The following is a 9,326-nucleotide window of genomic DNA, read 5'->3' on the forward strand; positions in this document are numbered from 1 at the left end:
AATGAAAAGGCAGTCAGGAATCCTCAGCGGAACACCAGCTGCTCTGTCGGAAATCTTATCTGTAAGGTCTGCTTTTCCCAAGATGACAATCACTTCAATTAGTGTAAGGGAAGGACGTGTCATCCCCAGCCCCTCACTGCATTCTTGGGTAATTCCAGGGGCATATGATGAAGATAAGAAGGAAGCCACACGGTGCTAATGGGTTGGCCTGGAGATTCAGCATTCACTTGTGTGAGCTTCATTTCCAGAGAAGTTAAACAGCACTGCCCACAGAGCACCTCTGAACAGCCAACGGCCCTGGGACCACTGCTGCCGCGTCGCACTGGACCAGCACTCCGGCACGGCTCGGGTTTCCTGTTTTCTCCTCACTACATCCAAGAAAGGGCTGGCTCATCAGCATGTGAGTAGAAGCACAGTTCATGTAAAATTGATCCAAAAAGTACTGGAGATTTGGGTTGGTGACTGGGTCAGCTGCACAGGAGTCTTTGTACTCTGATTCCTTGTGCCATACAGGGACTACATCGTGGTGTCTATTTCAAACTTTGATGAGCGTATCTACAAGGTTTGATAAGACGATTTGGTCACTTGGGTTTTTCCCGTGGAATTCCACCAAGTCCACTAGGCTCTGGATATACCAGCTTCTAACCAACTGTACCAAAGAAACACTTCCTAATCAATCAGGGAGGATCTCGATTTCCTTCAGGATATTGGCCAGCCTCACAGCTAATTGTCTCAGAAAACGCAAGAGCAGTTCTTTCGCAGGCATTGTGTGAACCGAAGTCAAGCAGCTGCTTCATAGACAGCAGGGGATGCGCTGCAGCATGACAAGAGCTCGACCTCCTGGGGCACCAGGCGGGTGCTGCTCAGTAAGCCGCGAAGCAGGCCACCTTCATCCGATGCCCTCGGGACAGGACAGAACAGAACGGGAGCCGAGATGGGGCCAAAGGAGCACCACAGGTGCACTAAGGGCACAGAGTCCGGGGGCTGCGTCAGACGGGCAGGAGCCGAAACTCGTGTCCCCCGGCACCTGCGTGCTCAGCCTTTCATGTGTGCCCCTGTCCTGCCTCCCAGCCCAAACCCAAAGACATCCCTGGGACTCGCAGACACGGCCAGAGCTCGGGACCTCACCAATCGCCTGGGAGGAAAGAACTTTAGCGCCCCCCAACACGCACACAGTGGTTCCTGCAGCATGTATATATTTTTAAATATATGTGTGCTCTAAATAAAGGTACATGTGATTAGCACTCATTGAAGGAACTATTATTTTAGAATATAAATATGCAAGTTTACGAGGATGGAGGAAAAACAAACCCAAATAAAGTTTTGGAAGCTAGAAAGTAAAAGAATAGCCAGTATTTCACTGATTATAAAAAAAGAGAAAGCAGAGAGAAAGCCAGGGGTGGCGAAGTTCAGAGACCGCTCAAGTCCTTCTGGACGGGCCTGGCAGCTTGAAGTCGGGGTATATTGGACACTGCAGGAGACGCTGAAGCAGGACGCTGGCTTACAGTCTGGTTAAAATCAAGGCTGCAATCTTTTGAATTATGCTCTTTGTTATTTCCTATATGCTACTTCTGGAGGTATTAAAATATTTCAAGTTTGTATAACAAGAAAATCTTACTTTTAGTTTTCAAAGGTATGTTTGCTAAGTATAAAATTCAAAGAGGACAGATCTTTTCTTTCAGTCCTTTCATTAGTCTAGTTTCTTACACACTTGGTCCTTTTTTTTCTTTGGAATAAGATGCTATTTAATTTTGTTCTTCCATAGCTAATATTTTTATGTATATGCTTTAATGATTTTTTTCTTTATAGTAAGTTTTTGACATTTCATTTTTGTGTATCTTGGTATGATTTTATTTAGATTTCTTGTGCAAAAAGGTTCATTTTTCTTGGAAAGGCGGTATTATAAGTTGAACTAAATTCAGAAATTTTAAATCTTTAAATATTTATTGCCTTCTTTCTACTTTGAGAATTCTAATTATATGAATATAAGTTTCTTGGTTTTGACACAGTGAACTATTATGACTGATCTGTAAATTCTTTCTTCATTTTTATTTTGGATAGTTTTTATTGTTATATTTAGTTATGTTTGTAAATAATTTATTTTCAATTTGCAATCTATTAAAAATTTTTTTAATCAAAGAATAGAAAAAAAAGGCTGCACCACCAGGTCCCAGTGCACGCCACAAGTACCTGCAACTGCCCCCACTTCTAGACAACTGGAGGCCCTCACCTCACGGAGGCAGGCAGCCTGTGGGGTTCTTGGTCTGCACAGAGGAGCTCGCCAGGACAATGTGTGAGAAGGTCTACGGACAGAACTGGGAGAACCAGATCCTCGCCCTTCCTCGGCTCTCAGAGTTCTGGAAACACACCTTTCTTTAGAAAAACAAGTAATCACTCTGAAGATAACATGCATTCATATATAGCACGATTGGTTTTTTCCAGCTCTGTGAAAAATACAGTTGGTATTTTTATTGGAATTGCACTAATCTATGTATCATTTTTTAATAATATGGCCATTTTTTTTTTTTTTTTTTTTTTTTTTTTTTTTGGTGGAACCAGGGATTGAACTCAGTCCTTTGCGCTTGCCAGGGAAGCACTTATTCCACTGAGCCATCTCCCCAGCCCCAACATGGCCATTCTGATGATATTAGTTTTCCCTGTCCAAGAACAAGGGATCTCTTTCCATTTTCTAATCTCTTCCAATCTTTTTCAGAGCAATATAGTTTCCATAATAGAGGTCTTTCACTTCCTTTGTTATGCTAATTCCTGGTTCTTTTGTTTTTGAGGATACTGTAAATGAAATTATTTTTCCTGATTTCTCTCTGAGTGACTTGTTGGCATACCAGGAACAAGACTGAGTGTTGTGTCTTTATTTTGTATCCTGCCACTTTGCTGACTTTGATTATTAGTTCAAAGAGACTTCAGGTAGTTTTTGGGTCTCATATGAGACACTGTATGGTCTGCAAATAAGGATAATGTGACCCCTTCCCTTCCTATTCACATCTCTTTTGTTGGTCTTACCTGTGTGCTCTGGCTAGAGCTTTGAGGAATGTATTGGACAAGAGTGGTGAAAAGATCACCCTTGTTTTGTACCTGACTTTAGAGACAATGTTCTCAGTTTTTACCATGATGTTGGCAGCGACTTTGTCATGAACGGCCTTTATCAGTGTGAAGTAATGTACATCTATACCTTTTACATCGGGATTTTTATTATACACAGATGCTGGACTTTCTCAAAGGCTTTTTCTATGTCTCCTGAGATCATAGCATTTTTATCCTTATCTCTGTTTTGTGGTGCATTACACTGACCGATTTAGGTTGGTGAGCCACTCTTGCATTCTGGAGATGAAATAAAGTTATACACCATGCATGAAATTTTTAACGAGTTGCTTTCTGTTTGCAAGTGTCTTATGAGGATTTTTGCATCTATGCTCATTAAGGAGAATAGCTTGTAGTGCTGTAGTGGAGTCTTTGTTTGGTTTTCATATTAGGATAAGGCTACTTTCAAGGAATGACATTAGCAGTTCTCCTGCCTTTCAATGCCCTGAAGGAGGCTGGGAAGTACTGGTGCTAACTGTCCCCTGCCGATCGGTGAGATTCAGCTGAATCCTGGCTCTTAGTTGGGCAAGGAGATATTATTGCTTCTAGTTCATTGTCTGTTATTGATCTATTCATAATTTGTATATGTTCTTGGTTTGGATTTTGTCACTCATGTGTGTGAATTTGTTCATTTCTTCTACATTCACTAATTTATTGAAAAGTAAAATTTCAAAGCATTTTTTATTTATGTATTTCAGACAAGATCTATAAGGTCTACAGAGTCTCACTACGTAGATCAGACTCATAGCGATTCTACTGCTTTCAGCCTCCCAATCGCTGGGATTACAGGCGCGTGCCACCACGCCCAGTCTCAATTGCCATCTCAGCGCACCCCAGGGGCAGGGCCAGCACGGCACGCCAGGAATTGAACTCCCACCACTGCACTCTACCTAAGCAGGTACTTTAGTCTGCTGAGCTATCTGGCCAGCCCTCAAAGCAGTTTTTATACCCTCTGGATTTCAGTGATGTCACCTTTTCATTCTTACACGCACTGATATGAGTCTTTTCTTTCCTGCTCTTGGTAAGTTTGGCCAAGAGATTATCGATCTTGTGTAGCCATTCAGAGAACCAACTCTTTTGTTCATTGATCCTATGTATTCTTTTTTGCTGTCAATTTCGTTAATTTCTGTCTTGATTTTTATAATTCCTTTTCTCCTCCAGGTATGGGGTGTGGACTGTTCTTGTTTGTCCAGGATCTTGAAGGGCATCACTAGGCTATTTGTTGGGACCACCCCAATTCTGTTGCAGGCACTGAGCTGCAAGCTCCCGCTCGAGCTGCCCTCCTGGTGCACCACGCGTTTTGGTGTGTTGTGCTGCGGCTGTGATTTGATTCTAAGATCCTCTTACACTCTGTGGATCTTCGAATATTCAATAGTGTACTGAATCCCCATGCGTTTGCACAGTTACTGTGGTTTCTCTTACTATTTCTAGTTATTTCACTGTGATCTAATCATATGCAAGGGATTGTTTTATTTTTCTTTTATGTGAGCATAATTTATGGCTTAGGAAAAAGGATTATTTTAGAGAAAGATCCTTGTGTTGCTGAGAGAAATGTAAGTTCTGTTACTGGACGAAGCACTCTGTTAAGCCTGCATGGTCGGTGCTACGGTTCACCTCTGGTAAAGGTTTTGTTGATTTTTTCTCTGGTTGTACCCATCTAACTGTGAGGGTAAGATATGAAGTCCCTCGCTGTGGTGGCACTGATGTTTCTGTGGCCTTTCGTGTCCAGTAACATGTTTTATGAAATCAAGCGCACTGGCATGTGTATTTATAGTTTATTCCCTCCTGTTGTTTCTTTTATCAATACGTAGTGACCTTCTTTGTCTCTCCTGATCAGTCCTGGCCTGAAGCCCACTTTTCCTCAAAATAGGATAGTTACTCTTCATTGCCTTCAGGCTTCTATTGCTTGAAAAGTCATTTTTATCCTGTGTGTGTGTGTGTGCGCGCGCGCGTGCGCGTGTGCTCTCATGACACCAGATAACTGAGTTTTATTTGGGGCGGGGGGTTGTTCTGCTCCAGTCTTCCAGTCTGCATCTTTCCACTGAGGAGGTATGCTTGTGCACCTTGAGAATCACTACTGTGTTTCCTGGAGGCCGTCTTTACGCTCCTCCTCCGCTGCTGACTCCGTCACAGTTTCCCTTCAGCCTCACTCCTCGCCCGGGAGCTGCAGCTTTTCCCTGGGATCTGTGGCTGCCTCAGCCTCTCTGGCTCCAGGTTCACTCGAGCACTTCTGCGGTGCTGGTCAGCTGGCTGTGGGTTACTTTAGGGGCTCTGGGTGAAGTACACTCACTCCTGCCTCACCTTGGAAAGATGCCTAGCAAGATACATTAATCTGGGCTGGAAGCTGTTTTCTTTCAGAGCTTGAAAGCTTTGCTCCAGTCTCTCCTGGCCTTCAGTGATCGTGCTGAACAGCTGGGCATGGTGGCCCACACCTGTAATCCCAGCACTCAAGAGGCTGAGGCAGGAGGGTTGTGGCAAGTTTGAGACCAGTCTTGGCTACAAATGAGCTCAAGATCAGCCTGAACTGTAAAACAAGACCCTGTCTCAAAAACACACACACAAAAAAAGATTGTGTTGAAAAATCTGATGGTATTCTCTTAGGCTTGCCCTTCTCATTTCTAATCATATTACTGCAGGGGCTTCTCTCTTACTATGGATGCATTTGTCAAAGGGATCATTTATCATCTTTATCTTTTCAAAGAATCAATTTTTTAATCGTTGAACTTACGTACTTTTTCAGTCACAAATGCATTGATTTCCAGTCACTTACTCATAATTTCCTCTCTAGTACTAGATTTGCCTTGATCATTAAGGTATTTCTTTGGAAGCACTTTGTTTTCATTGTCATTTGATTTTAGGAATTTTTTAAGGTCTTCTATGTTTTATATACTCAATAATTGATCTTTCAGGAATGTATTATTCAGTCTCCATGTGTTTGTGTAGTTTTTGTTGGCTCTTTGCTGATTTCTAATTCTCAATCCATTATAACTCTATAAAATACAAGAGATTATTTCAATTATTTGCACTTTTTGAGACACCTTATGGACTATTATGGAGGAAGCTGACAGGGCTAAGAATGATGCGTGGCCTGCTGCTATTGCTGAAATAATCTACGCATACCTGAAATCCACTTACTCTGATATTTCTTCATCTTTTGTCCAACTGACTTGTCTCCTTGTGAGAATGGGACGCTGGACCCCGCTAGGATTGTGCTGGTGTCCAGCTGTCCTCTTGCCAAGTACATTGTGTTCCATGAAATCCAGTTTCCTGAACTTCAGCACATCTATTAACCACCGCTCTCTATTCCTAGTGAATTATTCCCTCCATCAGTGACTTTCTTTGTTTGAGGTCGACATTCTCAGACATCAGAATTCCAGTCCTGCCTGCTCGTAGGCTCCAGCTGCGTGCAGTATTGTTCAGAATCCTTTTGCTTTGTTTTATTTTCAATCTGCACCACTGTGGCTGCGATGTGTTCCTTAAGGTGGCATACCCTTGGGTTTTGTTTTGGGTCTCATTTTCTAGTCTGTTAAGATCATTTACATCAAGCATTATTATTGGAGTGCATTTACTAATTCCTAGCATTACAGTTTTCCTCCATACTTCTGTTTTCCTTTTGCTTTTCCTCCTGTGGAGATTTATTCTCTTCCTTGGGCTATGGGCTGTGCTATGCTGCCTTATCTCTGTTCAAAATTCCCTGAGATATGCTCAGCAACGCCGGCTTGGTGGTCATAGGTTGTTTAATTTGTCTTTATTGGGGAAAGTATTTCTCCATGGATTTTGGAGAATAATTTCATAAGCTAGAGTAATTTGTGGGGCGGTTATATTCTTTTAGGTTTTGAAAGCATTAATCCAAGTGCATTGTGCTTTTGCAGTATTTGTAGAGTCTGCTGTGGCTCTCACGGGCCTGCTCCGCAGGCCACTTCGGGCCCCTCGTTAACAGCTCTCAGGGTTCTCTTTTTCCCCAGTCCTTGTGGCTGTGCCTGTGAGGTGCTCCTGAGGGCCGTGTCTACACAGCTCTAAGTGCATCACTTACGTAACCATCCATCTATCCCGAGATTTGTAAAAACACTTCGCCATACTGTTGGTGAATGAAATGTTTACACCATGAGACTCTGCGTCCACCTTTTCCTCGAGGACAATGGCTGTGAAGCTTGTCCCGGGACCCTCTGGGAGCTCTGCAGCCAGTTGTGGCTGACATTCTCCCGGTGTTACTAAGTGACGCAGACCCACGGCACTCCTTGCCTTCTGATGGGCCCTGCCTACTCATGTAGCTCTCAGCTGAGTCCTCCGTGTCCAGGATCTCCACTCGCTTCTCCTTTATAGCCCCAAATTCTTCACTTAAGTCATCTTTCATATCCTGCCTTGTCGTCCTTCTTTCAGTCACTTGTCTCTGTCTTCTTTAAACTTGTCCAGAGCTGGGGAGTTAGCTCAGTAGAATAAGTGCTTGCCTGGCAAGCACAAGGGCCTGAGTTCAATCTCTGATTCAGTCAAAAATAAATAAATAAAAAATAAATAAACTTGTTGATTATCTTAGTGATTGGTTCACTGAGCTGCTTGTTCACATCTTAAGTTCACTGATTATTTCAGTGATTTCTTCATTCAGCTGCTTATTTGTCTCTCCTCTGACCTCCTCAATCACTTTCACGATTCTGGGGGTTATTTTTCTGGAATTTTCATCTATCAATGGCACTTGGTACCAGCATTCACTGTATTTTATGTCATGGCTTATAAAAAAAAAAAAACTTACAAAAGAGGACATCCAGAACTGCTTCAGCAAGTAGCAAGAAAGATGGGCTGCGTGTGTTTGAAGCGAGGGGAGGATTTTGAAGATTAATCAGAATGTGTTTTTGATTACAGTAATTCTTTTCATGCAAACATTCGCGATACGTTGTCATCACACCACAATGTCTTGTTTTTATTCCACAAAGTACACAAAGATCACAATCACAGCAAATTAAACAGCTATCTGGGGTAGCAAAAGGTTTTTTTCAAACACAGATCACAGCTGACACCTACAGGTGTGCGACACCCTACAGGTGTGCGACACCCTACAGGTGTGGGACACGCTGGATCCAGGCTGTTCCTCTGAGGTCTGGGCGCTGTTTGCATTGCGGGCCACCCCCCAAGATCGCCAGCGGGGGTGAAGCGGGCAGCAGAGAGGCAGCACGGGGCAGGGTGTAGCAGGGCCTGCGCATGCGATCAAAGCTCTGGGGCCAGCCCGGGGACCTCCTCTGGATCAACTGCCTTCCGCTGGGTCGGGGTCTCTCGCCCCAAAGGCTGGGCTGTGCTGCTGAGATCCCCACATCCCACTCCTCCTCCCCCCCTACACCTGCCTCGCTCTTTCCCGGAGGCTTCTGGCTTGGAACTACTTATTACATTTAATTGGAAAGGATGGTCCGAAGACCAACCCTTGGGACTTTACTTACTTGTGAGCCAGCCACCTTAATGAAGTTCTTCCCGGTGGGATCCAAAGCATTTCTCTCCGCAGGCTTGTGGGGATCAGGTCTCTTGGCAATAGCCTGGCTTTGTTCTACTCTCAAAAGTCATTTTTAATAGCTTTAAACTCATCTTGCGCTCAAGTACATGAACGATGACCAAAATGATCAAGTTTGGATTTATTGTATTTAAAATTTTTCAATTTAATATCGCCCTTCTTGCATTTTAATATAAGCAAATGAGAAGAAATTAGGCAACATTTCTAACAATATAGAACTAGCCTAGGAGAGGCTGTGCAGTTCCTTTCTACCTCCCCGGCAGAGCAGAACTAACAACTCCGACCTCGTTGACAAGGCTTGCATCTGCTTCTGTTTCCATCCGCTTCCCTCGGCCTGCCGGAGCCTGGCACCGCGCGAGCACCAGGAAGCCTCCTCGCTGCGGCCGCCCGGCCGGCGCCACCGCGCGTCCTCCGCGCTCTCGGGCTCCGCACACGCGGATCTGAGCCCCGCTTACAGCATGATCCTCTTCCAGACCTGAAACCTTTGCTACCTGCAAACTGCCGCCTGGAAAGTGCCTGCTCTTACCGTTTCCCGCGCCAGCGTGTGCTGTCTCCCGGCGTCGCGTTGCGCGGCTTACCCGAATGCCTGCGCCTCGCTTCCCCGGGGTGGCACGCAGGCTGTTGACTCGCGTCTCCTCCGAGGCCGCGCGAGGCTGTGCTTCCTTCTAGGGGGCTCCGGCCCTGCCTGCCGCTGCAGGGGGCGCTGCTTGGGCACAGGCAGCAGGTGCCTGCC

General features: G+C 44.6%; 1 pseudogene; it reads right to left on the reverse strand.

Moving 5' to 3' along the window:
* Positions 1-9: 9 nt before the first annotated feature.
* Positions 10-7,453, reverse strand: LOC101576151 (annotated as a pseudogene).
* Between the last annotated feature and the right edge of the window lie 1,873 nt (positions 7,454-9,326).

The sequence above is a fragment of the Octodon degus genome, unplaced genomic scaffold (assembly GCF_000260255.1).
Source record: "Octodon degus isolate 3935 unplaced genomic scaffold, OctDeg1.0 scaffold00129, whole genome shotgun sequence".
Lineage (NCBI taxonomy): Eukaryota > Metazoa > Chordata > Mammalia > Rodentia > Octodontidae > Octodon > Octodon degus.